The following is an 8,184-nucleotide window of genomic DNA, read 5'->3' as shown; positions in this document are numbered from 1 at the left end:
TAATGTAATATATTATAATTAATTTTTATTATTATATTAAATTATTTTATTATTATATAATAATAAAATTTAATATAATAATAAAAATTAATTATATAATAATATATTATATATATAATTATTAATTATATATATATAGACAATTCTCAAATTTGAATATTAGAACCGTGTATATATGTATATTTTAATTCGATATTTTTATAATATACAATTATGATTTATGATTGAAGGTAGTTGATATATAAATGGATTCTTAAAGCTTCAATATTTTTCTAATTCGTTTTTTTTTGAGATTGGTAATTGTACAATATTTTCAAAATTGAAATCAAGACAGGAAAAAATGGTGAAACTTCGAGGGCGAGTTTCGGCCATTGACGATTTATCGATCGATATATTCGGAATATTCGGAATATTCGATCGATTGTAATTTTTAACTTTATAACTTTAGAAGCAGATAGATAGTGTTATTTTGTATGAAATAATTAATTTATATCATCATCGTCATCGTGGTTTTTTAACTGTAAAAATTATTCTATTTTTGATTAATACTTTCTGTATGATTTTCTTAAAAGAACGAATTTTTTTTAAAATAATGACAATAATTAATTCTCTAAAATATTACAAGTAGCAATAAAAAGAAAGTATTTATAAAGAAAAATTTTGGTAAATTTCAAAGATAATGTTTCATCTCAATGATGTCAAACGGCATATTTCATTGCAATAAAAACTTTATAAAATAAACTGAAATACTTTAATACATTTCTTTGTGTTCAACTGTCAAGTTATCATAATTCTATTTTATTTTCTGTAAAATAATTTAAACGGGAAGAAATTGTATTTTTTTAAAAAGCAATATATATCGATGATAAATAAAATATTTTTTATTAAAGAAATTATAATTTATATTGTAATACAGGAATTCAAGTGTTATGAATACTTGATGAAAGAAACAATAATGATTACATGATAAATTAAACAAATTATTTTACGATTACACTGTTAATGTAGTAAATTATCTTTTGTATATGATATAATAATCAATTTGTTGTCAATAATTGCTGAAAGAAATAAAATTTCGAATGACAGATTTTATTTTTATGGATGAATGATAAATTACGAGATGAAACATATAGTTTATATAATTATTTTTATTCAAAGAATTGTTTTATTAAAATAAAAATCTATGTATTTTTTTTTTTCCAACAAATTCAGATATAGAAATATTTCTAAGTCATGCTCGAAATATTATTAAATTATTGATATCAATTATTATTATTGCATATAATACCATCCATCACTATCATATATAGTCCATATATTTCAAATCAATTGTCTATTTACAATTGATTTCTAAATCATTTTTGTAAATTATAATTATAATTATATATCATTAAAATTTATATTATGAGAATATATATACATATCTCATTAAAAAATATATAATATATAATAAGAATATAAAAAGAATATATAATATATTTAGTTTAACAAATACATTTTTCTCGGATATATATATTTATATTGTATACATGTACAATCGGGCTTTGATAATTCAAACAGAAAAAATTAAAATATTAATTTGAATGAGAAAAAATTAAAACGATAATGATTTTGTGTTATTATCATCAAAATTATATAAATTCTAATGAAAAGTTCATTTTCAATCTGCCTAGTTTTTCAAATATTACATTTTTGATTGTCACGTATTTTCAATACGAAATTTATTAAAAATATTGTAAATTTGTATGTAAAATATTATGGTATAAATATAAAATATATTATAAAATTTGTAAGAATGTTAAATCAATTTCATATGACATAAATGCAAAAAAAAAAAAAATAATAATTTAAGTTTTATGAATATTATGAAAAAAATACAACGAAAAAATAAAATTGCAATTAAAAGAAATTATTCAAATCAAAATGAAAAAAAATCATAATATAATCATAATTGTCAATTCAACAAGAAATAAATATTATTTTTTAAAATAACATTTCCTACTTGAATATTCTATACCATTTTTCACATTTCATATATCTTTCTATGCATTAATATTAAAGTTATTGAATGTATGTCCAATTAAATATGTTGCTTTCTCATTGTTTTCTCAACAAAAAAAGAATTTAAATTATACATTTTCTATTTATTTCACACTAGACTGATTTAATAATTCTTTAACAATTGTATGTATTATATGTATGCATTTGATATTTATATCATAACATACAATTATTTTTAATGAATTTCGTATCTTATTTTTGCTAACAATTCTTGCCCCTATAATACATAATTATTTCGAATTGCAATGAATGTTGAATCACTCTATTATATATTCGAGATGCGGAGAAAAAAATAGCAAGCACATCCAAAACAAAAATATGTGACAAATAATACGAGTTTAACGTAAGATTTATACTTCGATCTACAGAATATCTCTCGATTTATAGAGATCCTCGATTGTGATATAATTCAACTTGAAAGAGTAAATTATAAAAAAAAAAAGAACAATAGAATAAAATAACAAACATCTGAACATGGAAATAATCAAAATAACTCGAATAAAAGAAAAATTCTCCCTTGAATGTAGGAGATATTTCGATAAAACGGAAATGTTTTATTTATTCATATACAGAATCATTAAGTTACATTCAATGGAATATTTTCGTGGGAACAATTTTATCAAGCTGCCCGTACAATTCATGCCGTTCAAATTAACCCCTGAACGCGATCTTACTCGTTTAATTTATTTCCGTTATGCATATTCATTAGATCCACCACTCGTTTAAATATTACCGAAAAACCTATTATGCATAGGGCGGATATCCCGTGAAATCAATTTATTCGCGTATCGTGTTATATACGGCATTGTATAATCGGTTCGCATGGAAAAATATCGGATCGAGGATCGATCGATTTAATTTCTCGTTTTTCCGCCCCGTTTTGCCGCGATATCGTCGTTGCATTTTCAGTCTTCTCCCATTGACAGTGAAATGTGTCAAGAGCGAATGGGGAGGGAGAGGAAGAGGGAAGAGAGGGGGAGTTAAAATTACAACAATCGTTTAAATCGCGTATCGTAGTTTTAAATATACACTCTTGTCTGCTCGAAGGTATCGGAACAGAGAAAAAAGTTTTAAAAATCACCTTAAAGTGAAGAGATTTATAGAAGGAACGTTTTGTCGAGAATAATTTTGATTCGTTTGATTATTCACACACAGCTTTATGATTCGATTAGATTTCACGATATAATTATATATCGGATCATATCGATTACGATTATTCAATTTATAAGGCGGAAGGAATATTTTGTCGAAGAGAAATTTTATATCCATATTCATAAGAAAAAGAAAAATGTTAAAATATTTTTCTTTTTTTTTTTTCTGTAAAAGCAAATTAATCGTTCGTATTATGAATTTTTCAATTTATGCAATTAATATGACAATATTATTTGTTTATGTAATTTTAAATTGTTTTTTTTCTGCTGATAGTAAAGATTAAAAAATGACACAATTTTGTGCTTGTGACAGATAACACTTCAATGATAAATAAAGATAACAAAAGGATAAAATAAAATATAAATATAAACATGCAGTAACGTAACATTTTATTTTAAAATTTTAACAAATTGGTATGATTGATCATATACAAATTCTTTAAAAAAAAATAAAAAAAATAAAAAAATAAAAACAAAATAGTGTTTTTTTTTAAATACCTTTTTTAATCTAATATATTCATTTAGTTTAATTTTAAAAATTATTGATATATATTATTTGAAAAATTCTTTTCCCTTTGAATAATTAGAGATGTAATATTTCAAAAATTAATTTGAATTAATTTTGGGACTTAATTTTGAAAGTATAGAGATTTTTTTGTGTCGAATAATAAGCGCATGTGTAATAATTTCGTTTTATATTTAAATACGATGAAAAATTTTCGAGTCAGTCTCCATAGCAATATATATTTTAATACGATTCATATTTATATAATACACACCGATACATTATATAAGGTAATGAATTCATATAGAATTCTATAGGAAACGTGATACAATAATATTATGATGTTAAAATCTGAAATAAATCAAAAAATAAAATTTTTTAATTTAAAGTCTCTTTAAAAAAAAAATCGAATTCAAAAATTAAATCTCGATTGAATAATGATAAAATAACTGTGTATGGAGATTATTCTAAGAGCAAAGATAAATATTGAATACAATTTCGATTGAAAAAGAGATACACGAAAAAATTTTAATCTTTTAATATGATTTCCCTTATTGTCAATATTCTCACGAAACGTTTAAAAATATGAGTTATTTGCGAAAACATAAAGAATATTTGATACGCTTCATCGATCGGTTCCCTTTTCAATATCCTCCAAATATCTGCATCTAATTTTATAATTATTCGATTCTGATCGATATAAGAAGAATTTTTATATGAACTAAACGTCACACTTGTCTTTTTAAGTATATAGGTTAATAGGTTTCTAAAAATTCCACACTACCAATAAAATTTTTACCAATCTTCCATATGTGACTAAATCTAAATTATTATAAAACGATACAATAAACATAAATTAAATAATTCGAAATGCTACTTTTTACCGGAAATATTTTGTCAAGAAGAATAAAAAAAATATTTTTCGTTATGTATTATTATTATATGTATGTCTGGTTTCTGGCATAGACAATCATACTTTTGTCTAACCTAACCTGTTAACCAATTAATTGAAAAATTGCAACTTATATCTTAGATATTATATTTCAATAAATTACTATTTATCTCTATTAGTTGACCTAGACAAGAATGTGTCTATAACAAACTTTCGTAAAATGAGATTTCAATTTAGGAATGTGCGGATTTGTGAAATTACGGAATTCCCGAACTTTAGCTCGGCAGAAGTCGGGCAAGATCGGACGAGCTTCTGAAAGTATCTTATTGCATGTAAACGTATCGAGATGCCGAAAGTAGCCGACTATACACGAACATATCGAGATTGCAAAAGTATATACATATAATTGCATAACAGGAATACGAACTAAAAAGAAAAACAAATAATGACAATTAGCGTTGAAAAATAAATTTCTTTTATATTTTCCAATAATTTTTTATAGATTAGATTTAAATTATATTTCTTGCTGTGAAAAACAATTCGTTTGTCAACTGAATAGCGGGAGTGACAAGAAAATTTTTTATTATTTCTTTTATTAAAGAGAATTGCATGAGATGATATTTTTATCAATTTTCAATGTTTGTATTTCGTAAATACATATATATTTTTTAATTGTCTTTTAATGTTTCTCTATCCGAACATTTTAGTTTTTTTTTATTGAAAAATAAAGTTAATTTAATACTAAATTTTTCAAATATATCTAATGTCAAATTTATAGAAACTGCAATATAATTTTTAAAATCTGCAATTGATGATGTTTATTTTATCTGACATCAGTTCTGATATCAGTTCATTATTTATTTTTCTTTGATCTCTCTTATACATTATACGTATACAATATAATAACAAATTATACACAAATTATGTATAAAATTATAGATAAACAATATGTTGTATATCGTAAAAATATAAAATATCCATGCAATCGAATACTTTCGAAATTTCGATATACGTACAGTCGGATATTTTTGGGATCCTGAAAAGATACGAGAATTTGTCCGATCTTGCCCGATGTTTCCCGATTCGACCCGAATCCAAAATATCTCTGGTTTCGTATAAATATTAAAATGATCGAAAAGCAATAATTGAAAAAAATAAAATACGTCGGAATATATTCTTCTGAAAAAAAGAAAATTAACACAATTCTTTTTCAATTTATTTTAATAAATTTATTTCACATTCTTTCGAATTTATTTATTTTAATATGAATTCCGTGAAAAACTTCATGACCGAGTGCTAATGAATATTCACACGCAATTGTGTACAGTAGCGCATCGTTCAATGTGATACATTCACGAACTAAAAATTGCGCTACTGCCTTCGTATAATATGATTAAAAAAAATTTGAAAAATAAGTATATAAAAATACGTCGTAAAATTGAAAATAATACAAGAAGATACATTTTGAAATTATTTTTTTTTAAACTCGACTGACAAAGAAATTGAATTTAAAAAAAAAATATTTTCAAATGTATTTTTTTTGTTTTTTTTTAATTTTTCGCCGTTTTTTTTTTTATTTTTTTTTTAAATTCAATTTTTTTTTCAGTCGGTTTTAAAAAAAAATTTAAAAAGTTTTTTTTTAATATAATAAAAAAATATAATACGCATTTTTTTTTTTTTAATTTAATTTTTTTTGCCGGTCGGGTTTAAAAAAAAAAAAAAAAATGATTGAACTTAATTTTAAACGATTTTAACGATAATTACATACATTTGCTTTTTTACTTTAAGCTGTTTTGTACATGTAATGAAAAAATTTTACGTTTCTGTTGTTTTTTAAAGTAAAATAAAATGCATATTATTTTCTTATTATATTTAAAAAAAAATCTTTTTAATTTCAATTTTTTATTTTTTTTAGTCATTGAATCAATGACCAAAAAATTTTCTCGTGTAACATGAAATCCTGAACGTGTCTCTTGCATTATGGAATTCTACAGATCCTACAGTATTTCATAAATGTGAACGAACAATTGTTACACATTACAATCTGTCTTAGCTTTACACAAGATTATTGTTGTGTATAAAATGTAATACATGTATCAAACTTGGACACATTTCAGATTGTATATTGTCGTTAAATATCACAAATATTTATAAGAAAATATTTTCTTTTACATCAAATAAAAACTTAACACAAATCTTATCTTGCATATCGAAAATTGAATTCATGTACAAACTTTGGCAAAGAGTATTCGATTCATTCTTTAAAATAGAATAACATTTTTTTAAAATTGGATTTAAAAATGAATCTTTTTAAAAAATTATAATTCCTGGAAAAAAATAATAAAGCTTTTTATAATTTTTTATAATTTTTTGTGAGTCTGAAAATTTAAGTAACTTTTTATAAAATTGTTATACATATATATATGCTAAACATTTCAATAGAAAAAAAAAATAATATTCTTAACAACATTATTCGAGATTGATCGAAATCGTGGAAGAGATAAATTTTTTAAAAGTTCATCGAAAGATATTTAAAAGATATTCAAACGCGGGAATCTAGAAAACAAATATCATGAAATACACGAAAAGCAGAAACGCGTTAAACGTAGAGAGATCTGATAAACGTGTCTCTGAAATTCCTCATTTCTGTAGACACGTTCTTTCAAAGCGTTCGACCCTTTTTGAGCGTAAAATAAGAAACTGTTTGTATACATATTTCAGAAGAAATTCTCCGCCTCTGAATCGCGAATCTCTTGAAGTATAAACGTTAAAAAAAAAAAAAAACTCATTCCTATTTCGTTTAATTTTCATTTCCTGGATATCGAAATATATTCATTATTCTTTATTGGGTCGCTAGAAACGCGATTATGGAGCTAGTGATAAATAAATAAATAAATAAATAAATTAAAAAAAATCCGTTGAATCTGAATTTATTTCGATTTTATATAAACGAGAAAAAGATCAAAATAGATCGTTTTCTTTGAAAACGTTGCGTCATTGTTTCAATCGCGAAAAGTGTCAATAGACAATTACCAGCTTTCGTCTTTGAAAATAACCAACGCTTACCGCTAACGATGTTAATCGATATAAAAAGAGAGCACTTAATGCTCTTAGCCTTCGTTGAAAGTTTATCGTGTCGTTTAACGCTGTCGACACCGTTTCCCGGCGACATTAATTCATTAATTCCACGGCTCTCAAAATGTTTCCACCCGTAGACTTATGCTTGCAAGAAATTCGATGTTTTGCTATTCTTGGAAATTTCGAATCGTTCATTTGCTGGGTAATTCGATAGAAACGTGATTTTTAAGTAAAAATATATAACTTTGAATTTTATATTTCGTGTTTAGAATAAATATACACAATTCGACAAAAGTATTAAAAAATTTAAATATATTTAAATAAAAAATATTAGAGTGTATAGATGCTATAGAAAATAAACAAATTTTGCCTTAATACAAATTTGTTTGAATTTAAAAAATTTAAAATAGTTATTTTAAAATAACAATTTTTTTATAAAAGTTAAATATAAAATTTGATATTTCTTTAATTCTGTGATATCTTTTTATTTATTAAAA

At 23.3% G+C, this 8,184-nt stretch overlaps 1 long non-coding RNA gene across 1 annotated transcript; it reads right to left on the bottom strand.

The window, feature by feature from the left end:
• Positions 1 to 6,886: 6,886 nt before the first annotated feature.
• On the bottom strand, positions 6,887 to 7,965 carry LOC116186150. Its single transcript, XR_004151104.1, has 2 exons — positions 7,676 to 7,965; positions 6,887 to 6,936 (listed from the first exon to the last, which is right to left on the bottom strand). It is a non-coding gene; the product is annotated as an uncharacterized LOC116186150 (long non-coding RNA).
• Positions 7,966 to 8,184: the final 219 nt, after the last annotated feature.

The sequence above is a fragment of the Apis dorsata genome, unplaced genomic scaffold, assembly GCF_000469605.1.
Source record: "Apis dorsata unplaced genomic scaffold, Apis dorsata 1.3 scaffold_470, whole genome shotgun sequence".
Taxonomy (NCBI): domain Eukaryota; kingdom Metazoa; phylum Arthropoda; class Insecta; order Hymenoptera; family Apidae; genus Apis; species Apis dorsata.
Note: the sequence above shows the minus strand (reverse complement) of the source record. Positions and strands in the feature narration are given on the sequence as shown.